Source organism: Macrobrachium nipponense, chromosome 37 (assembly GCF_015104395.2).
Source record: "Macrobrachium nipponense isolate FS-2020 chromosome 37, ASM1510439v2, whole genome shotgun sequence".
Classification (NCBI taxonomy): domain Eukaryota; kingdom Metazoa; phylum Arthropoda; class Malacostraca; order Decapoda; family Palaemonidae; genus Macrobrachium; species Macrobrachium nipponense.
In genome coordinates this window covers 27,696,514-27,721,631 of record NC_061097.1, presented here as the reverse complement: position 1 = coordinate 27,721,631, position 25,118 = coordinate 27,696,514, and positions in this window count along the sequence as shown.

Genomic DNA, 25,118 nt, shown 5'->3' with positions numbered 1-25,118 from the left:
AGGATCTGAAACATTAATCCTTTCCGAAACTCTGAAAACACACGGATTATCCGTCACACAAGCCGTTTATACAGTCGGCTCACAACAACAATGTAATATCGAAGTCTGTAATCATTTGAATACCACTTTAGTAATCCACAAAAAATCACAAAATATCTTGGATGCCGAAGTTTATAAACATCGCATTCTTACCGGTAGCTGAGATAAATCACGCTCAATCAGTCGCGGATGAAACCCTGTTGCAATCTATAAAGAACAAAATCAATCAGGACATTCAAGAAGAAGAAATTCAGCAGAAATTTTTTGATCTGTTAACTAAATATCATGATGTTTTTTTCCACTACGGATGGAACCTTAGGAAAAACGGATGTCATCGAGCATCAAATCAGGCTCAAGGACAAACAGAAAGTAATCTATGTACCTTCGTACCGACTTCCTATGAAATTTCAGAATGAGATAACAGAGGAAGTAGGTAAAATGTTAAAGGAAGGCGTCATTAGGAAATCAAACAGCCCTTATAATTTTCCGTTAATAGTAGTACCGAAAAAAGATCGAACTTGGCGGATATGCGTAGATTTTTCGTCGTTTAAACGAAGAAACAATCCCTGACAGATTCCCAGTACCATGTACCGATGATATCCTATCTTTACTAGGCCAGAATAAATATTTCACAAGCCTAGACTTACTAAAAGGATTTCATCAGATTCCGATGGAACAAGAAAGCATCCCATACACTGCCTTCAGCACAGCCAGGGGACATTATGAATTTTTGCGTATGCCTTTTGGTTTACGTTGTGCTCCTATAACTTTTACTCGTATGATAAACGTCGTGTTTGGAGACTTGTTGGGAGATATCCTACATGCCTACATGGATGACTTAGTAATCTTTCCAACACATTAGAAGAGCATTTACGTAAATTGGAGTTAGTGTTCAAAGATTAAGGCAGCAATTTTAAGGGTAAAGATAAGTAAGTGTGAATTTTTTAAAACAGAACTAGTCTATCTAGGTTTCACGGTTTCTAGTGAAGGTCTTAAAAGTCGTCCACGATAAGGTGTCGGCTATCCGTAATTTTCCGATACCTACTAACGTCAAGGGAATACAGCAATTTTTAGGATGCAGCGGTTACTATCGCCGCTTCATCGCAACTACTCAATCATAGCCGCTCCCCTAACCGATCTTATAAAAAAGGGCGTAGATTTCGTATGGTCTGAAAGTCATCAACAGGCGTTCGATAAATTGAAAGATGAACTGTGTAGTTCTCCTATCTTGAAATTTCCTGACTTCGGTAAGGAATTTTTCATAGCAACAGACGCCTCAGACCTAGGAGTAGGTGGGGTATTGCTTCAACAATATGATAGACAGTTTTTCCCTATAGCTTTTTATTCACGTAAACTGAGACCTTCCGAAAGTAAATATGCAGTAATAGACAAGGAAGGGCTCGCTATTGTTAATTCACTCGTGCACTTTAAATTCATAATATACGGTTATCCCGTCAAGGTTCTCACTGATCTAAGCCCCTAACCGACTTCTTTAAAGGCTTTAGTCACCAGCCCCAAGCGAACTCGGTGGCACATGATCATTCAGGACTTTGGCGCGAGGATCGGGTATTTACCTGGGAAAGCAAATATCATTGCTGACGCATTATCACGCAACCCCTCTTCATCTTGTACCGAGCCATTAGCTGAATTAATAGATATCTCAACCTCCATGCCCGTTGTTAAAACTATATCCGAACAGGAAGATCTGGGCTGGAGTGCTGAACTATTACAGACGGAACAAAGAAAAGATCCGCAAATAGAAAAAATCATCATTGCGTTAAACGGAAATCCGAAGGAAAAAAGAATACCTAAAGTATAAGCAGCAGAATTATATCCTACAGGAAAATATCCTGTGTAGATCCGTGACGAGGAAAACCCGCAACACACCGCAGTTGAATAACAACCAGGTGGTGGTGCCTATCTCATTCATACCCACTGTCTTAAAGTGGTTGCATGAAAATCCACTGCATGGACACCCGGGTTATACCTTGATGTCACAGAAAGCCAAATCCTTATTTTATTGGCATACGATGCTTAGAGATATAAAAAAGCACATAGCAAATTGTCGCACTTGTCAAGAATACAAAGGGCACACGAAGACACCTGTCAGCCTAGGGGCTTACCCCGTGCCAAATCAACCATTTGAAAGAGTACATTTAGATTTATTAACAGGATTTTACGAGTCAGACAGAGGAAATAAGCACCTCCTAGTAATATAGACGCTTTGACTCGATATACAGAACTTATAGCGCTTAAAACAAAAACCGCGGTCGAGTGCGCTAGGAAGTTTTACGAGTGCTACATTTGTAAACATGGAATTCCACACATCATTATCTCAGACTCGGGCGGGGAGTTCAATAATCATTTCCTTAACTCCTTGTGCGAATTCCTTAGTATAAAGAAAATCAATACCATGATCTATCACCCAGAGTCTAATGGGCTAGTGGAAAGGGCAAATCGTAAGGTTTTAAACATTTTAAGAGGTCACCTTAGGGGGGGCAGATCCCAACTGGACATTGCCATACCTGCGGTACTAAGCACACTTAATCACTCGTATCATGTGTCTATTAAAATGACACCGCACGAGGCACTGTACGGTATCCCGGCCCGAACGCCTTTTCACATCTTAAAGCCTACAACTAATTTATCAAATCCTCTAAAGGATGTTATGGATGCAAGCATAAGTCGATATAATATAATTCGTAAGAATTTAGAAGAAGCACAGATCATAATGAAAAAAAATCATGATAAAATAGCTAAGCCAAAACTAGAACATATGCCGTGGGCGATCAGGTATACATACAAGTATACGTGCGTAAAGGTTTAAATTATAAACTGACACCTAAGTTTGAAGGCCCGTTTAACATTTTAGAAAATTTAACGGCCAATAGAGTTAGGGTTCAAAATGTATCCAAACCCACTGATGTGAGAATAGTCCCATTGGCATATCAGAATCTAAAGAAAGGTAGATGGAGTGAGGGAAAAAATGGTTGTATTTATGAAACTTGTATAATAAATTATATATATATATCTATTAATCATATTGTATGTAAAACCTATTCTTTTACGCGAGTTATTACATCTGTTTTACTCATTGCAGGTTTTCAAAAATGAATCTGTTATTGTTGGGAGTGATATTGTGTATTCAGACATCTTTGTTGTATGGAAAGAGCGCTAGGACTAAAGACATAGAATTTAATCATGGCTCGATTATCGAGAGAATCGATGATGTATTCATCGTGTCAAGTAATATGTTATCGAAGTAGATATGCATGCTATTTTCTTACCTGAAGATGACGTCCTTAACTAAAGAATGACCTGATGAGGTTTGGTATTTCCCTTAAGGAAATGCATGAACGTAATTTTCATGCTAACTCAGAGATTTCACTAGCTCAAACGCTAAGCGTCGCGGAAATGTTGTCTTATGACATACAAAAATAAAACCGCCGAGGCAGAAGAACTCGCTCGTGACCTGCTGATGTGGTCTGTGCGCACAATACTCTTGGACGCCGCAACCCGCTTATTCTAGCTGGACTAAAACATCTTAGGATCAGTTGCGAATCTAGGCTTAGGAATCTCAAATCGCCTCAAGATAAATAATTAAAATAAAATAAAAGAATTGAGTTTTTGCAACACAAAACGGAAACTGGCCTTATCAGAACTTCGCAGCCAGTTATCTTCGATCAATCAAATAATGAATATCGTTAATGAACATTCAAATAATATCGATCAGGTCATGGAAGTTCAACATTTGCTGGCTACTTTAGCTTACTATAGTTCGAAATAGATCATATCCGTGTGAAAATATCACATTTTATTGAAAAGTCAAAAGATTACGTAGAAGCAATTACGTTAGCAACAAAGGGTGTGTTATCTCCTCACCTCATGCCTATTAAAGATCTGACGTTAACTTTGGAAAACGGACGGGAGAAGCTAGGTTATATTCCTTTATTAGATGCCCATAAAGTAGAATTCTATTATAGCCTAATATCAGTCAGCGTTGAAAATTATAGAATTATGATCACAATTCCTTTTGATTCTTCCGATGCTTGGCAATCATACAAAATAGCACCGTTTCCTACTTTTATGACGAATAACTCAAATCCAGTAATATCCAATTTAACGGGGCATGTACTGATTTCTTCTGATAAGAAATCATTTACAGTCATTAAAGACTTAGATAAACTCACTCATTGTTCAGAAGCCATGAATAATAAAATTTGTACAGCTGACTCTTTGGAAATTCTATCCTATATCAACGGATTCATGTGAGTTAGACACAGTGCTAAACGGCTCTCTCTCTCATACAAGCGAAGGTTGTCTGGGGAAACTTTATTCCTTTTACGGTAATAAATTCAATTACAGGATGAATAATGGTTCCTGGATCCGTTATGATAAGGCCGGATTCGACGTCGTGTGTCCGGACACATCCACCGCCCATGCCCCTGTCTTCGTAGCAGCCGATGGTTGTACGGGGACATCTACAAACTATACCGTCAGAGGGGTCAACACGATAATACGTGAGAAGGCGTATTTCGCGAACTACACGTGGGCTACCACAATCATCCCATCACTACCTCTCCCATACAACGCGCGAGTAGCTCATCGTCTGACGCAACTGGCTGAGATGACCCACGCGTCATCGACTTACTGCAGGTTGGGGAGAAAATCTTCGCTACTACATTCTGCTAGCCGTGTTCAGCGTGACGGCCATATTGGTTATCGCCGTCAACATCCTTTGCTTGGCGTAGGCTAAGGCGTAAAACAGAAGGATCTCCAAGGGAACGTACTGGCCCGTCTGGATGACGTACCCGTTAAACTCAAGTCGTTTGCGTTTAGGGCCGCCTGAACCTGGCCACTTCAGTTCGTGCCTAGGGAATTGTCTGGAATTGTGTTGTGTGTGAAAAGCGGTCCGTATGCTGGCAAAAATGTAGGACAAGAATGACTCACGCCTTTGCATTTGAACAGTTAAAGTATCTCCAGGGCGCCTAATAAAGCATTATAGCCCAATATTATACATTAATATATTCCTAAAGGTATTTTTCGGGCACCTAATAAAATATCAGCCCTATATATTGAATTTCTGCAGAATTACATTGTTATACCATTGTACAATTATATTTATCTATTACAAAGAGTGTCAAGTACTCTTTAACAATTATCCATGATCATGCTATAATCATTATTTAGTAACCATTATTCTTAATCAGGTTACCTGTTATCATATTAATCATGTATACATGTTTTGATTTTTACCTTTTTATTATTTTTGGGTACATAATCATTATTATTACCAAACATGGATCTATATTTTCCATGCATTTATCTTTGTTTATGAATATGTCAACAAGGGTATGTAACAGAACCTTTTTATGCATTTAATCACTTAGTATGTTACGAGCACGCTCCTATGGACAATGTTTCAAGTAATTTTTTTTTGTTATTCAAGGCTTGAATAGGTAGCAGTCCGAGCCTAATGTAATAATTACATTATTATATAATTTACAAGATCTGTAAATATAAACCAATGACCTGGGGTCATGGCATTAGGAGGGTTCTACGTGACCAAGGCAGACCTAGATTACGCTATGCGCTGTCTGCAGTAGCCTGATCTAGCTCACAGCTTTGTCAACATTTTTATGTTATGATAACTTTGCACAACAACTTCCATGGGAAGAGGTTGACCTGTTAACCTACGCCGGAAACTTGTAACTTCCGAGCCGGCAGACTACGTTATGTGGTTTTTCTTTTTATAATTGAATTGGAGATAGCTAATGTTCCGCTATCGACGCGATGCTTTAGAATGGCAGTTCCACGCCAACTCATCAAACATATCGGTCGTCCGACCGAGCTGCATCTCCTAGTATGGAGTTACAGAATAAAGTTGTTAACTTGTTCAACTAGCCTGTTGAATCATCTCCTCTAGTCAAGAAAGAACCTCTCTACTAAGATATCCAAGGGAGATGAGAGGAACCAAACATTACTTACGGATGACAGCCGTAAGGAAAGAACAAAAAGTCTATCGCCAAGCGATAAGACATTAGATATATATATATATATATATAGTATATATATATATATTATATATATGACATATATATATATATCTATATATATAATAAATTATATATATATATATATATATATATATATATATATATATATGTATATCTAATAGGTATATATATATATTATCTATATATATTATAAATATATATATATATATACTACATACATACATCATCATACATACATACATACATACATACATATATCTATATATCCAGCTACTTCGGGAAAATTCAAATATACATTTAATGGACCTGAAGCATTAAGGTTCCCTTCCTCCAAATTTGCAGGGAAGAAATACCGCTGTCAATTCGCGAGGCCCAAACTTCAAAGGAACCACCACCACCCTTGATTTCCCTCCCTTTCTCACCTACTTCGGAGGGAAGTAGCTTCTGTGCCTCACCTCACTGACTGAACGATAACTTCCATGTGATGTTTATAATTAGCTGTTTGATATGATGTACTACAGCTATACAATAAGTTTTACTATTTACTTATGTTATTTTCTTCGCTTTCCCGAAAATGTAAGTTATCTGTGAAATAGTTTATTGGATTGACAGAACATTACAATTCACGAGGCATTGCTTAGACAGCGTCCAGCCTGTGACTATCTATGCCTGTTTATATTCACTCAGGGGCCTTCATTCCCAGGAAGTTTTATAAACGTTCGCATAAGAGTATGTAATATACTGAAACACAAGCGCCAAAGATAATTATATGGAAATCATAATGGCGCCAACGATTTTTCTCAACATTATTTCTGTAGGAAACCAACAAAAACTAACAATTTCTCTCTCGAACGAATCTTTACTACATTTCTGTTATTTGGCCAAAAAAAATAACATTTCGCATTTTCCTCTGAACGCGGTCACCACTTTATCTTCTTGCCAATAATTCAGATGGCAGAGTAAGTGAAAAAATTATGATGTCAGAGTAAGTGAAAAAATTATAAAAGTCGAAAACACAAAAGTAAATCCGGTCCAGCAAACTAAGACGAAGGAAATGGAAATGAACAGAACGTTAATCAGCAAATGGATTTTAGAATAAAAGAAGCCAATTGAGAGAAACACTGCGAAGAAAAATCCCTCCTCTGTCGAAGGGGTAAGTCTTTCGAAAAGTCGCTGAATGTACAAAACAGCTGCAAGTTGATGGAACTATATATGAGATGTTGCTATCTGATGGTAATAATGGCAGTGAGTCGTTGACCAGGGTGTGTAAGGTACGTATGGATAAGTGTGCCATGGATAACTGTGAGAAATATAGGGGATAACAGCACTTTTAATACCCAGGAGAGAGTATAGTAAGGTTTTAACTGGGAAAGTAAGACATGACAAAATGATTGATACTGAAATAGCAGTCAAGACTTAGGCAATGACAAAGGTGCATGGTTCATGTGCTTGTTAAGACAGAGTATTGTGAGATAATTAATAGTAAAGGATAAAGTATATTCAAGGAATCATTTATAAAAATCTCTCGGGACTTACTGTATTGAAGGTGAAGCTTATATTGACAATATATGTTCCATTGTCTTCATGATACACTGAAGGATGGAGGAATGAGAGATATAAGTCAAGAGATAAAGGTACAATATTAGTGAGGTGTGTCTTGGTACACCGAATGAGGAAGATGTTTGGTTTGCAAAAGGGAACAATTGGAAATATAAAATAACGAGAGCAAAGGGAAACCAGGCAGACAGAGCTACGCATGTTGGTGCAAGTATTCATGTCAGGAGAGAAACTGACTGATTTCCATCAATATTTTGAGCAAAAGTAACAAACAAATAGCAGAATCAGAGTAGAGATTAAAAAAAGGAAGCCGTTTTGCAAAAGATCTGGAAGAGATGAATGTAAATACGAATACCTACCATCCATAACTAATAAATCATAAAAACAATATTGTTTACTTGATTACAGAGATTTTTGGTTGTTCTATGGTTTTCCCTGAGGCTTAGCTTGACCTTGAGACTATGGTTACCAACAGTGGTCCACCATTTTGGGCACACATACCTGTCTGGGTAGTAGATTAACCATCAATTTCCAACGTCAATAAATGTCAAATTCGTTAAAATTAAATCAATATAAACTATTAGTAGATTAACCATCAATTTCCAACGTCAATAAATGTCAAATTCGTCAAAATTAAATCAATATAAACTATTATTAAGCACCAATTACCAGTTAAAATTTCAATTTGCAAAACCGACACACAAGCAAAAATGATGTTCTTTTCTACCAAAGTCAAAAAGTATAAGAAAAAAACACTTAAAAGTCCCTATCCTCCTCAGACGGATTGCCTAAGTGTTTTTAGAGCCTCCACACTTCCACATGCAAAATTTGTCATCAAAATACACTAATTTCAACTATCAGGACGTTTCATAGTCCAGGCAAATTGTTTCAACACAAAAGTATCATAAGAAATGTTACACACAAATTACTCTGACATAATGTTACCTGATATGGCACCAGAGTAAAGCCATTAAACCAAGAAGATGGCATGCGTAATTATCCTCTGATATTAAAAAAGTGTGTTGAAAAAGAGCAACAACTCAAAATACGGAGGCAGAAGCAATTTTGTAGTACAAAACACAGACGCGCGCGCGCACACACATACACACACAACATAAATTCGGTAATTAAGCATCTAAGAGATTCTCTTACGCAAGGAAGACATCTTAAAGCCGACTAAAACCGTCTTTGAACACGGTGGATTTTTTTTTTTAGTTTTTTCTAAAAGAAAATTAATGAGCTGGCTTTGTCTGTCCGTCCGCACTTTCTTTGTTCACACTTTTCTTGTCCGCTCTCAGATCTTAAAAGCTACTGAGGTTAGCGGGCTGCAAATTGGTATGTTGGTCATCCACCCTTCAATCATCAAACATACCAAATTGCAGCACTCTCATCTCAGTTGTTTAAATTCTCTTTAAATTTAACGTTAGCTATGATCGTGCGTTTGGAAACGCCATTGATACGCCACCATAGGGCCGTGGCTGCAAGTTTCACGGGACACGGCTCATAAACCATTATACGTTGTACAGAAAACTCGATTGCGCTGAAGAAACTTCGACGCATTTTTTACTTGTTTATTATTGGTTACACGTAAAACAATACTAAATATGAAACAACTACAATAACATGTATTGCAGTAAGGTGGTGTTGAAACCAAGATAACAAAAGCATATTGTTCGTATTTCTCGAATCCAAGATAAGAACAGTATATTGTTCGTATTTAAATGAAAGCTATTTGCCTCTGCGATTTAGGGGCTACAATGTACGTGAACCCATCCAAACCATTTAAAAACCCCGGTCTGAGAGAGAGAGAGAGAGAGAGAGAGAGAGAGAGAAAGTAGAGAGAGAGAGAGAGAAAGAAAGAGAGAGATAGAGAGAAGAGAGAGAGAGAGAGGACAGAGAGAGAAAGAAAGAAGAGAGAGAGAGAGAAGAGAGAGACAAGAGAGAGATAGAAGAGAGAGAGACCTTACCTACCTTACAGACCTTACATCTTGTTCGGGTTGCCCCAGGTCCCTCAGTGTGAGCACCTCTAATGTCTACCAGAGAGTTGCTAGTACATCTTCCGGTATATTTTGCATCTTCCAATCTTGGATGGTCTGGGATGCAGTTTAGATATTTGTCGAGCTTATTCTTAAACACATCTACGCTCACTCCTGATATATTCCTCAGATGAGCTGGCAACGCATTGAATAGACGCTGCATTATCGATGCTGGTGCGTAGTGGATTAATGTCCTGTGTGCTTTCCTTATTTTTCCTGGTATAGTTTTGGGCACTATTAATCTACCTCTGCTTGCTCTTTCTGATATTTTTAGTTCCATGATATTTTCTGCTATTCCTTCTATCTGTTTCCATGCCTGAATTATCATGTAGCGTTCTCTTCTCCTTTCTAGACTATATAATTTTAAGAATTGTAGTCTTTCCCAGTAGTCTAGGTCCTTAACTTCTTCTATTCTAGCTGTAAAGGACCTTTGTACACTCTCTATTTGTGCAATATCCTTTTGATATTGTGGGTACCATATCATATTGCAATATTCAAGTGGACTACGAACATATGTTTTATAAAGCATAATCATGTGTTCAGCTTTTCTTGTTTTGAAGTGCCGTAACAACATTCCCATTTTTGCTTTACATTTTGCCAACAGAGTTGCTATTTGATCATGCATAAACATGTTCCTATTCATCATCACACCAAGGTCTTTAACCGCTTCCTTATTTGTGATGGTCTCATTATTAGGTCCCTTATATGCATATAGCTTTCTTTCTCTGTCTCCATAATTTATTGATTCAAATTTATCAGAGTTAAATACCATCCTATTTACCTCTGCCCAATCATATACTTTGTTAAGGTCTCTTTGTAGAGCGTTCCTATCTTCATCACAAGTAATTTCTCTACTTATTCTTGTGTCATCTGCGAAACTACTCACTACCGAATCCTTCACATTATTGTCTATGTCTTCAATCATAATAACAAACAGTATTGCAGCTAACACCGTACCTTGCGGCACACCGGATATTACCTTGACTTCATCCGATTTCTCGTCGTTTGCAATAACTATCTGTTTTCTGTTGTGTAAAAATTCTTTTAACCATCTTCCTACTTTATCCACGATATTGTGTTTTCTAATTTTCTTCGCTAAAATATTATGGTCTACTTTATCAAAAGCTTTTGCAAAGTCTAAATAAACCACATCTTTTCATTTCCGCTTTTCATATTTTTGAATATGTTCTCACGGTGGACTAACAGTTGGGTTTGTGTACTTTTTCCGGGTACGAAACCATGTTGTCCTTTATTAACAATTATTTTTTATTAAAATGTTTCATAATATTTTTCTTCATTACCCTTTCATACACTTTCATAATATGTGATGTTAGACTCCCAGGCCTATAATTACTTGCCTCTAGTCTTGATCCACTTTTGAAAGTAGGGGTAATATATGCTAATTTGTGCTCATCATAAATCTTGCCTGTATCTACACTTTGTCTTAATAATATTGCAAGTGGCTTTGCGATAGAATGAACTACTTTCTTTAACAAAATAGCAGGAATTCCATCAGGCCCTGCAGCAGCTCCATTTTTAATTTCATTAATAGCCTGCACAATATCAGCTTCATTAATATCTATGTCAGCTAAATATTCACTATTTTCATCCCTACTTCTATATCATTATCTTCATTATCTATTCTAGGGGTGAATTCTCTCTTATATCGTTCTGCCAGTATGTTGCAAATTTCCTTTTTTTCATTCGTTAATCTCCCTTCAATTCTCAGAGGGCCTATTTCTATTCTTCTTTTATTCATCTTCTTCGCATATGAGTATAATAGCTTGGGGTTTGCTTGATATTTAATAGGGTTTTTTTCTTCCAAGTCCCGTTTTTCATTTTCTTTTGATTGTATAATCTTTTGTTTCTGCATTTTCTATCTTACTTTTTAGTTCTATAACTTTCCATGCATTTTTTTCTTTTGCAAGACCTTTTTTCCACTTTCTGATTTTCTGGAACAAGATCCTTCTGTCTCTTGGTATGCATGAATGATGTTTTACTTTTCTTCTTCGGTATATATTTTTCCACTATTTTCTCCATATTTATATAATATCTCCGTATTTACCCTCCTTATGTCATCACTTAACGAAAATGTTATCCCAATCTTTGTTTAATTCTTCATTAATTTCTGACCATTTTATATTTTTACTATAGAAGTTGTATTTTCCATATCCTTCCCACTTTTTCATTTCTTGCTTATCTCTATTTTCACTTGCTTTGGAATGAACTGTTAATTCTATGACATTATGGTCTGAAATATTCGCATTATAAACTATTATTTCTTTAACATAATTCATCTCGTTCACAAATACTAGGTCTAAAGTATTTTCCTTTCTTGTTGGCAGGTGATTTATTTGTTGAATGTTGTATTCTAGTAGCATATCTAATAGCTTTTCAAATTGCCTCTTATCTTCTGCACTACTATTACTCTCTTTTTTATATGTATAAGTACAACCACAATCTCCTATTCGTTCTTTCCATTTTTTTTCTACGAAAGGAAAGTTGAAGTCACCAGATAGGAGAAATAGTCCCAGTCCTTGTGATTTCTACATATATCATCCAATTTTTCAATTATTAAGTCAAACTCTTTAGTATTAGGAGGTCTATATATTACTATGTTCATCAATTTTTCAGATTCGAATTCTACCGCTATTAGTTCACATTCTGAGTTACTATATTTCTCATATATTTTTCCTTGTTTTTTTGTCTTTCCCATATATTGCGGTTCCCCCTTGATTCCTATTTTTTCTATCTGATCTATAAGTTTGGAACCCTTTTATTTGATCATCATTCCCAGTCTCTTGGGAATACCAGGTTTCACTTATATTCATTATATCTATTTTCTTTTCATTTTGGGTTAGTTCTTCTAAGTACTCTATTTTTCTTTTTGAGTTACTCGTAACTAAACCCTGCGCATTCATCACTATGATGGTTTGCGTGTTTTCTCCTTCATTTAAAACTGGTAGTAATAAGGATTTTCCCATGTCTCTTTCCTGTTCTGGTATGTTGTTCTTTTTTTCATTTCCAGAAATTCTGACATTAAAAAATCCAACTTTTCCATAATATTTGATCTTCCTTTCATCATAATTATTCATTTTGTGTCTGAATCTGCAATTTTTTCTCCGTTTCTGCAATATCCTCTTGCATAATAAATACAGTTATTATCTCTTGAGTAGAATTTCGGAGCTGATGCTTTGAAATTTTTTGCTGACACCTCTGCATATCTCATTGGTGGTTTGCTTTTCTCTTTTACCTGATATTCTTGATTTCTCTCTTTATTTGTTTCTTTCTTATTTTGGATTTTATTACTTGGTTGGTTATTTATTTGATTATGATTCATGGCTACAGGGTGCATATATTTGCATTTTTTGTCGAACTTACATCCTTTTCCTTCTTTTAGGTTTTTACATATTTTGGATGCAGATCTCTGCAATCATCCCCATATCCATCTAAGTATGCACATTTACCATATATTTCATAGTTTTGACATATCTTAGGATGTTTGTAGTAACATCTTTCTCCAAATCTGCAATTCCCTCTTTTCAAAGGTTGCAGATTTTTTCTTTCTTGTCTATTTTTTCCTCTTTCCCGTCATTGTATAGATCTGGGTAGAGCCTCTTCGGGATTTGCTTTTCTGTTGTCATATCGTAATTTATTTCTTCGTAGGTATGCTGCTTTATTGCCTCATATGTAGTACAATGAGTATCTCTGCATCATACTTTTATCTTGTTCTTTGTTTTCCGTGTTCTTTGTTTTCCTTCTTATTTTTTTCTGTCATTTCATTTTTGTTTACTTCTCTTCCGTTTTCCTCTTCTTCTTTGTCTTCTTCTTCTTCCTCTTCCTCTTCTTCTTCATCCTCAACTATTTGTACATTCAATCTTGATTTAATAACATTGTCTATCCATGATAGACATGTTGAACAAAAAATTCTTGTATCTTTTCTCAAATCTTGTATTACCTCAGCACACTGTGGATGGGTCGGAATGTTGCATGCAGCACATTTTCTGATTAGGTTTTGTGGATTGACTATGCTACCAAACCTTACACAGTTTGCATGCTTTTGGCATTCTTTTCCTAATGCATCAATTAGGATATTCACAAGATTCACCTTATTCATTTTCTTTGTCGGAATATGTTGGTTTATATATATTTTCTTTATGAGTCTCTTGACCACTTGGATTTTATTTGGAACTTCTTCAATTATTTTCAAGATGTTTTCATTAGATTTGTTCCAGTTTGAAGGATTATATCCTTCTAATATATCTATGAATGCTTTTGTATCTTTTTGGTTAGGACTGTTGCTGATTTCATAGATGAGAAATGCCAGAGAGAGAGAGAGAGAGAGAGAGAGAGAGAGAGAAAGAAAGAAAGAGAGAGAGAGAGAGAGAGAGAGAGAGAGAGAGAGAGAGAGAGAGAGAGAGAGAAACTGCATCACACAGATCTATCTGGCCAATCAAGGAATAAAACCAAATGACTGCAAATTGCAGTTCGGGTGGAAGCTATAATGGCGATATTTCGCAAAACACCGTTTAATACTATTAACTCGGACATGACTCAAGCTACCAGTTTTCTGAAATTATATTTTCGCTTTTGTATTAAAGGCGCCACCAAATAACGACCGATTATATTTGGTAAGATTTGTGGAGGCTGTTTTCTGCGCGTTGGAATTAAAGCAAGATAAAGTTTGTGGGTATTTTGGAGACGTCAGTGACCATTCATGTGTAAGAGGTGAAAAGAGGGGGAATGGCTAATAATATGTTTAAAATGTTTTGTATGATAATAAAGTCACATAGCTCTACTCGCCTAGAGACAAGAGGTGGTACACTGCGAGTTCACTTGGAGAAAAAGGTATTTGCTGAACAAGCAACTTGACTCAGAGGTCGTTCCCCCGTTTGCGAGGCATGTACATTCGTTTGTACGCGTATTACAGGCCAACTGGTTCAGGGTACTTGTGGAAGACGCATTCTTTGTGCAAAGGAGATAACGTCAAGTGGTTGCTCCGAGTGTCGGGAGAAAACGCCCATCGAAAACGTAGGACACATTCTATAAAAACTTAGAAAAACTGTTACCTTTTGGAAAAGAGAGAGAAGTGTGAAAATACTCTCTTTACGTAAATACTTTGAAAAGAGTGATGTGGGGGATATGTTTTTTATGCCTATTATCTTTATCACAGATGGGTCCGATTCCATGGTTGATTAGAAACGGGAATCTCTAACCTGACTAATACTAGACAATATGACTTTTTGGGGTTTGAGAGTGTAACCTTAGTCAAGGGGGTAGAATGTTATCTTACTGGTTTCTTTATGGGTAGATTTGGGTGTTTATGCCATTATGAATTGTTAATCATTTTGTTCTTTGTTATAACCAATTGCTTTGGGAAATAAATAGTATTTTTTATATTTACGCAGTCTTAATAAGCCTCGTGACATCTTACAGACAGGGCACCGTTGGCAACAGGTAAGAGTACCCAGTTTGTGTAGTTTAAAGAATAAGGAGGGTAAGACACATGCATCACGTATACATCTGTGAACTTATTAATGCAGCTTTTTCAAGCTAAAACCAAAACACACTAAAGTGAGAAGGAATGATGCTCTGTCATCATGAAATTAAACGAGCACTAACTGTTATAACTCTCAATGCATTTTTTTTCCCACCAATATTATTACTGTTATTACCAGTATTATGATGACCATCTTTTATGCTATCTCAGCTATTTGTGGATAAGTGCCGTTTATTCATGGTTTTATCATTTTGTCTCATGTATCTAGATTGTGTATTTTACTGTTTGTATTTTGTATATTCCATTTATGTGGTGAGAAAAAAATGCATTAAGAGTTATAACAGTTAGTGCTCGTTTAGTTTCGTGATGACAGAGCATCATTCCTTCTCGCTTCTATGCAAAGAGCATCGCACTACAGATTTGATTCTGTGACCGAAATGACACTCAGAAACTAAGTACTAAGGTAAAAGGTGTTTAGTTAAGGGTCCCTAATCGGTTTTAATCCTATGTCTCTCCATCCAGGATCGCCAGAATTCTGCGTCATTCTGGCATCACCAACTCCAAAGGGCGTAGAGGCGCATGATGAAGGACAAAATATTCACACATACAAATATACACTATTAGTAGAATTATATAATTATATATATATATATATATAATATATATATATTTATATATATATATATATAGTTTATATTATACTAATATTATATATATATATATATAAGATATATATATATATATCCACTATATATATATATTATATATATATATATATAAATATATATATATATATTATATAGATATATATATATATATATATATGATATATATTTACATAATATATATATGTTATATATATATTATTTATATATATGTATATATTATATATAATACTATATATATATATATATAATATAATACATAGTGTCATATTTGTATGTGTGAATATTTGTCCTATATAATAATATTTTAAATTTTATAATATAGTATATATATATATATATATATATATATTAATATAAATATATATATATATATATAGATATATATTTATACATATTATATAGTATATATATATAATAATATATAATATACTATAATATATATATATATATATATAGATATCTATATCTATGTACATGGTAGTTACAATATGAGTATATATTTTGTATGTGTGAACATTGATATATATATATATATATATATATGTATAATTAATATATATATATATTATAATTGGCCATATAAATATATATATCTATATATAGATTACCAAAAGAAATATATTATATATAAATTATATATTATATATATATATATATATATAGATATAATTTTATTATTATTTATATTAGATTTATATATGTTATTAATATATATATATTAATATAAATATACATAATATATATAAATTTATATAGTTAGGATATTATTATATACCATATATTAACATATACATAGTCGTATATTTGTATGTATGAATATTTTGTCCTATAATATATATATAATAATATAATTATACAATATATACAATATTATATATATACATAGATGACTATATATTAGATAATATATATATACATATAGATATAGATATAAATATATGTACATATAGTACATATTTGTATGTAGTGAACATTATATAATATATATATATATATATATATATATATATACATACATATATATATATATATATAGATATATATAACATGTATATATATATATATATATATATATATATATATATATATATATATATATATATATATATATATATATGCGTGAACATTTTTTCCTTCATCATGCGCCTCTACGCCCTTTGGAGTTGGTGATGCCAGAATGACGCAGAATTCTGGCGATCCTGGATGGAGAGACATAGGATTAAAACCGATTCAGGACCCTTAACTAAACACCTTTTACCTTAGCACTTAGTTTCTGAATGTCATTAAGGTCACAGAAACAAATCTGTAGCGCGATGCTCTTTGCGGACCTGGACTGTGGGTAGGAATCCGAAATTAATGAAATTGCTTTTCGTATTGACTGTAAGCTGGATTTTTTTTTTTCTTTTTTTTTTGCAATGAAATGAAGCTTAGCAACCTTTACTGATGTTCTCAATCTACAACACTTACTGCTCACCAGGAATGGACAATGAAGCGGAGCACTAATTGTGTTATGAGCCTAAAATGCTTAAAAACTGACACTGTTCGTTATTCTATCTGGTCCACTGATAACCACTCCATGACTGACTGCGGATGGGTGAAATGTATATATGACAATACTTATTGTCACCTTCGACTCGAACCTTTATTCCATTAGAAGTCCCTCTCCCCCAACCTCCTTAGTTATGATAATTATGATCTAAGTAACCCCTACACGATATACTGCAGTGCCATCTTCCGTAAAACCTTCTGTTATTATCGATTTTAATGTCTGTGGATATAGCGTCAGTGCAACAGGTTCTGTTCTCAACGTGTGCTTACACATACATGACTTGAAAAGATTTAGATGTTGCTTCTTGAAAGACTTATTTCCTGACAGCTATTAATTTGGAATTTATATGTCTTCTACAAACTTTTACCCGTATTCTCAGCTTTCGTTTCTTCATAATCTGTAGATTTTCCTAATATTGAAAACCCCTTTATTTTTACCAATAATAATAACAACAACAACAACAACAACAACAACAACAACAACAACAACAGTAGTAGTAGTAGTAGTAGTAGTAGTAGTAGTAGTAGTAGTAGTAGTAGTAGTTGTTGTTGTTGTTGTTGTTGTTGTTGTTGTTGTTGTTATTATTATTATTATCAACTGTAAAAGTTAGAATATCTTAATTTAACCAGACCACTGAGCTGATTAACAGCTCTCCTAGAGCTGGCCCGAAGGATTATAGATATTTTGACGTGGCTAGGAACCAACAGCTTACTTAGCAACGGGACCCACAGCTTATTGTGGGATGCGGACCACATTATATCTAGAAATGAATTTCTAATCACCAAAAATACATTCCTCCGGTTCCGCACTGGCAGAGCGGGGAGCGAGCTCGGGCTACCAAATCGATAGGCGAGTATAATCGATAGGTGAGTATACGCAACCCACTCGTCCAATGAGAAACATTACCAGCTGAAAGGAATCCAAGAAACCGGAGGCGAGAGAGTTGACCTTCATCCTTTCTCCATCACAGCGCCGACAGAAGAAATGACCTCAAAAACACATTTATTGCTAGGACGGAAATAAGTCTCACCAGAGCCGTATATAGGCTCTGAGTCTCACCATTCTTCATAGCGCAATAAACCGAGATCTGTCCACGTGGGTCAGAAACCCTTCGTTTAATCTCGCTTTCGCATTGTCAGGTTTTCAGTCGCAAACTGCCGTTGAATATTAAGGAGGATATAAATAAGCTTCATCTGTGGGCGGCTTTATAACTGCATCGGTTTATTCTCTGTAACAAGATTTCTAGATGTTACGTATACATACACACTCACAAACATGCGCGTGCGCAAGCATTCAAAGAGATTATGATTAATATATACATAATGTATATATGTGTATGTGTGTGTTAGTAAATAGATACAGAGCCGACCAGAAAACATTAGAGTTTACACAGAATTCTCCAGTAACTATGAAGTTAACATCCCACAGAAAGTATATGATTACCTTATCTAGATTGTTCTTGCATCTTAAGAGTTCACTAGTTGGACGAATTACATAAAACATCCGTCACGCTAACCTCCAGAACATTAGAAAAATCATACTATTCAGGGTTTCTGTTTTTGTTATTGCTGCTGATGTGTTGTTGAAAACTTAGCGGACCTTTTGTAAGTCTGGCATCTCGCTGTGAGAGAGGCCCGTAAATGATGGAAAGCGCAGATATTCAGAGTCAAGTTTGATAACAAGTATTTACCAAAACGTTAAAACTACGAAAGACGAGTAATTACCAGCATAAAATTATCAGTTACCAAGAGAAGATGACCTGTAAAAACCCTGAACTATCGGTAGAGCCTCTTTGTAAAAAAAAAAAATAAATAAATAAATAAAATAAAAAGAATTAAAAAAATAAAACAGATCAAAATTACAAGAGGACTATCAGGGGTGATTAACCTTTTGTCTTCACAAAAGGGCATCCCCCACCCTCATTTACAATCGAGCAGCAGCAGATCTGAACAGAAAGAATCGCTCTCGCTGTCAGACAAGTCTGTTTGGGAGCCTTTTCTATTCAATCCTAAAATTGACATTATCTCCGGCTGAATGCTTCCCAACCTCCGGCTTTCGTCTCAGAAGCCTCCAGAGGAACTTTTGCAATACCTACAAAGGCGGAGGAGGCTGTGGGGATTTTATTGTATTTTATTTGAATTTCTGTTCTCGGCTGCCAAGCGTTCCTTCCTTCCTGCTCTCGCAGCCTTTCCGACGTCGCTTGATATTTCAAAAAGAAAGAAAGAAAAAAAAAACGCTTCCACATTCCACAGGTGTCCCTGATAGGAACTATGCATTATCGAAGACCAAAGCAAGCACGCAAGGGATTTGGTGCTTGTGAAGATCAGGTAAGAAAGGTGAGTTTGTGAAAATACAAACGCATTTTTTTATATATATCTATAGTATGTGTATATTGCGTTTGTATCATATCACATCGAGAGAGAGAGAGAGAGAGAGAGAGAGAGAGAGAGAGAGAGAGAGAGAGAGAGAGAGACCTGTAAGTCTCAAAATTTTATATACAATGAGTAGTTATAGAATATCGTTTATAGTGATTCAACGTACGCTTAAAAATTTAACTTCTTGCATGTATCGGGCAACAGAAGGGATTTACTTTATGATGAATGACAGATTGACGGACGGATTAGATTGACAGGCAGACAGGAAGGTAGGTAGGTGGATAGACAACGAGGCAACTGTAGATTTCTCCTTCATCACTCACACTTCTGTCAGAAGTTACGTCAATACACTTTTCTTCAAGATGAAAGCTCCCGAAGAAGTGACGCTCTCTCTCTCTCTCTCTCTCTTCAAAAGGCTCCTCTAGAGCTAACCAACATTTTCGAATTTCCTTCCCTAACGAACGATTGCTTTTGAGAGGAACCCAAACAACATAGAATGTCTGTTTTCTACCCGAGGTATTTTTTAACATCGAGGAATATCTTTACTCAGACTCTGGCTAAGTCTTTTGGTTATGATTCTAACCTATTTTTGATGGTCCTACATGTGCTTTACAACCAATTCCAATTTGATATGTATACTGTATGTCTGTACCATAAATTAAATATATATATATATATATATATATATATATATATATATATATACTATATATATATATATATATATATATAGTTATATATATATATACATATATATATATATATATATATATATATATATATTCTATATATATATATATGATATATACACCACACATATAAATATTATATATACACACACACACATATATATATATATATATATATATATATATATATATATATATATATATATATATATATACATATATATATATATATATATATATATATATATATATATATATATATATATATATAGTATATATATATATAATATATACAAAGTTAAACACTGTTTCCGTGTTCTAATATGTTGTAGGAAGCTCACTAAAATTTGGGAAAAATTGAAAGTTTTTTTATTTAAGCTTTCGGAGAGTACATTCTCTCCCTCTTTCAGAAAGAGAAATAAAAGTTACAAAAACTGAAAACAACGGTCAAGGTAAAAGAAATAACATACAAGCATATGGTTGTATCAGAATAACTGCCCTACGGTGGTTTGCCAATCTTGTTTAACAACTTAGCTACACTAACTACATGCTTTGTCATAATTGCATTACAGAAAAGGTCCAGTTTAAAATTACTCTTATATATATTCATAGTGTTAACATTTTGGATTAAAATAGATTCTAAAAGTTTTCTTTTTTCAGTGTTATTAACAATCTTTATGTTTTTCATTTTGTCTAGGTTAAACATATGATTTTTACTTTGTCTATGTTGAGTCACGATGTTGTCTTTTTCTTCTGTCAAAATCAATCGTTTCACCTATATATGTTTTATTACATTCTTGACAGGGAATTTCGTAAATGCATCCTTGTGTTTTGTCTACATTTTTAACATTATTTGTTAGGTACTTTTGAATAGTGTTTGTATTATTATATACTGAGACAATGTTGCAAAATTTCAAATATTCGTTTAAGAGTCCAGGGTTTGCTTTGGTTTGTGGTTAGACTAAAACACTATTATTATTACCTAGGAAGCTCCTTTTCTCCCTTGCCACATAATATATTCTACGTGCCTTAAAATGCGCCCTTTGAATAAAATTTGTATTGTAACCAAGTGCAGTGAAAACATTTTTGATATGATTTATTTCAGTATCTTAAAATTCAACAACACAAAGTTTATACGCTCTCAAGAATATATTAGAAATAACACCTATTTTGACATCGTCTGAATGGAAAGAAAAAGCATGGATATATGACTCTGCATGGGTCGGTTTTCTATATACTGCATATTTAATGCTATTATCTTCTGAACGACATAATAAAGTCTAAAAGAAATAGTAAATTTTACTCACAGATTTTCGGCTTGCCCATGGGTTCGCCGTTATCACCCGTTTTAGCAAATTTTTTTATGGAATGTTTTGAAACTGAAGTTTTACCCACCATTTTTAACTTTCCAATTGTTTGGTTTCACTATGTTGACGATATTTTTGCTTTGATTCCAGATTTTATTAATGTTGAAGATTTACTAACTCAACTGAATAATTTACACCAGTGTATCAAATCTAAAGTAGAAAATGAGAATGATAACAGATTACCTTTCTTAGACACTTTATTATGTCGTTCAGAAGATAATAGAATTAAATATGCAGTATATAGAAAACCGACCCATGCAGAGTCATATATCCATGCTTTTTCTTTCCATTCAGACGATGTCAAAATAGGTGTTATTTCTAATATATTCTTGAGAGCGTATAAACTTTGTGTTGTTGAATTTTAAGATACTGAAATCAATCATATCAAAAATGTTTTCACTGCACTTGGTTACAATACAAATTTTATTTAAAGGGCGCATCTTAAGGCACGTAGAATATATTATGTGGCAAGGGAGAAAAGGAGCTTCCTAGGTAATAATAATAGTGTTTTAGTCTAACCACAAACCAAAGCAAACCCTGGACTCTTAAACGAATATTTGAAATTTTGCAACATTGGCTCAGTATATAAGAATACAAACTCTATTCAAAAGTACCTAACAAATAATGTTAAAAATGTAGACAAAACACAAGGATGCATTTACGAAATTCCCTGTCAAGAGTGTAATAAAACATATAATAGGTGGAACGATTGATTATGACAGAAGAAAAAGACAACATCGTGACTCATTAAGGAAAGGTGATGAAAACAACGCCCTGTTTCAACATAGACAAAGTAAAAATCATATGGTTAACCTAGACAAAATGAAAAACATAAAGGTTGTTAATAACACTGAAAAAAAGAAAACTTTTAGAATCTATTTTAATCCAAAATGCTAACGCTATGAATATATTATAAGAGTAATTTTAAACTGGACCTTTTCTGTATTGCAATTATGACAAAGCATGTAGTTAGTGTAGCTAAGTTGTTAAACAAGATTGGCAAACCACCGTAGGGCAGTTATTCTGATACAACCATATGCTTGTATGTTATTTCTTTTACCTTGACCGTTGTTTTCAGTTTATGTAACTTTTATTTCTCTTTCTGAAAGAGGGAGAGAATGTACTCTCCGAAAGCTTAAATAAAAAACTTTCAATTTTTTCCAAATTTTAGTGGGCTTCCTACAATATATATATATTGTGTATATATATATATATATATATATATATATATATATATATATATATATATATATATGTGTGTGTGTGTGTGTGTGTGTGTGTGTGTGTGTGTGTGTGTGTGTATACCTGAAGAGGGAGACAGCATTATCTGAAATATAGCATTTTCTCTCTATATTTTGATGTATGGGGTCCTTTATTATACATACCTAATACATACATACATACATACATACATATATATATATATCTATGTTTATACTATATATATATATATATATATGTAGTATGTATGTATGTAGGTATGTATAATAAAAGGACCCCATACATCAAAATATAGAGAGAAAATGCTATATTTCAGATAATGCTGTCTCCCTCTTCAGGTATACACACACACACACACACACACACACACACACACACACACACACACACACATATATATATATATATAATATATATATATATATATATATCTATATATATATATTGTAGGAAGCCCACTAAAATTTGGAAAAAATTGAAAGTTTTTATTTAAGCTTTCGGAGAGTACATTCTCTCCCTCTTTCAGAAAGAGAAATAAAAGTTACATAAACTGAAAACAACGGTTATATATATATATGTATATATATATATATATATATATATATATATATATATATATATATATATATATATATAACATTCAGGAGTCCCAGGAAGACAGCAGTCTAAGAAGCATGCTTTATTTATATGAGAAACGTTTCATGTTACTTCAACACATCATCAGTCTGCAATAATTAAAATTTTACTTGATAAATTACAAGTTAAAAGTAGAAATTATTACCAATAAAAAATCAGCTAAAAATAATTTAAAAGCTTTAAAATAAAAACAAAACATGAATAAGTGAGAAAGGCTACCTATTCAATGTAAGGAAAAGAGCCAAGTGATCACAACAGTTCATACATGCCCAGACAACACTTAGGCCAGAGAGAGAGAGGAGACGAAGAAAAATTAGAGTTTAAGCCTGGAGAGAGTGCTTGATAAATAAAGACTCAAGGGTCGTTAAGTAGGCTGTTTGTTTAGTAGTGCCTATTATTGAACAAAAAAAAATTTTCCACATTAATTTTGCATTTGGATGTATGAGTCCTTATATTTGAAAATTCGGGATTGGATATTCTTGACCCTGATCTACAACTAAGACCTAGATGGCTATAATAACGAACCTGCCACAGCCTTCGAGAGGATCCAACGTAACTACCAAGGCATCTTGGGCATTGAAATTTATATATTATTTTGGATCTCACGAAATCCTTAAGCTTGTCCTTATAACTAAAGGAACCTCCAATTTTCTTTGGGTTCATAGGGATGAGGTTTAATTTAAAAAATCCTAGTTCGTTTTCAATAATTTGTATAACCTTGGAACGTAAATTGTCGGAGTGAATATAGGGAATTGGTGCATACAAAGTTAATTTTGGAACATTAAAGTTCAATGTAGGTATGGAAACAAACCTTGCTAACATTTTTTTTTATAATACTAAAAACTAAATTTCTTGGGAATGAGTTTTTAGTGAAATACTCAAGTAAATATTCAATTTCATTATGAAAAGAGGCCAAGTCTGAGGTATATCTAAGTGCTCTAAAAACAAGAATGGATAAAGCATTTATTTTAAAAGAATGGAAACATGAAATAAAAAAAAATTGGCGCCTAAACCTGTAAAGGCATGTTTCCTGAAAACAAAAGTTCTAAAACCATGGTTATGTCTAATAACCTTAACATCTAAAAATGCAAGAGTGTTATCCTTCTCTTGTTCTAAAGTAAACTTCATGTTAGGATTATGTTATTAACATATTCCAAAAATAATTGACACTGCCAGAAATGTTTGAACAAGGTAAATGTATTATCAACAAATCTTCTGTAATATGTTGGTTTAAAGCTCTCCGGGCAATTATTTAAAAATTCTTCCTCCAAATGACCCATAAAAAAGTCATCAAACAACGGGCCTCATATAAATAAAGCATGCTTCTTAGACTGCTGTCTTCCTGGGACTCCTGAATGTTTTATCAACGATTTTCCTGATGTAATTATATTATATAATATATATATATATATTATATATATATATATATATATATATTTGTGTGTATGTGTGTGTTATTGTAAT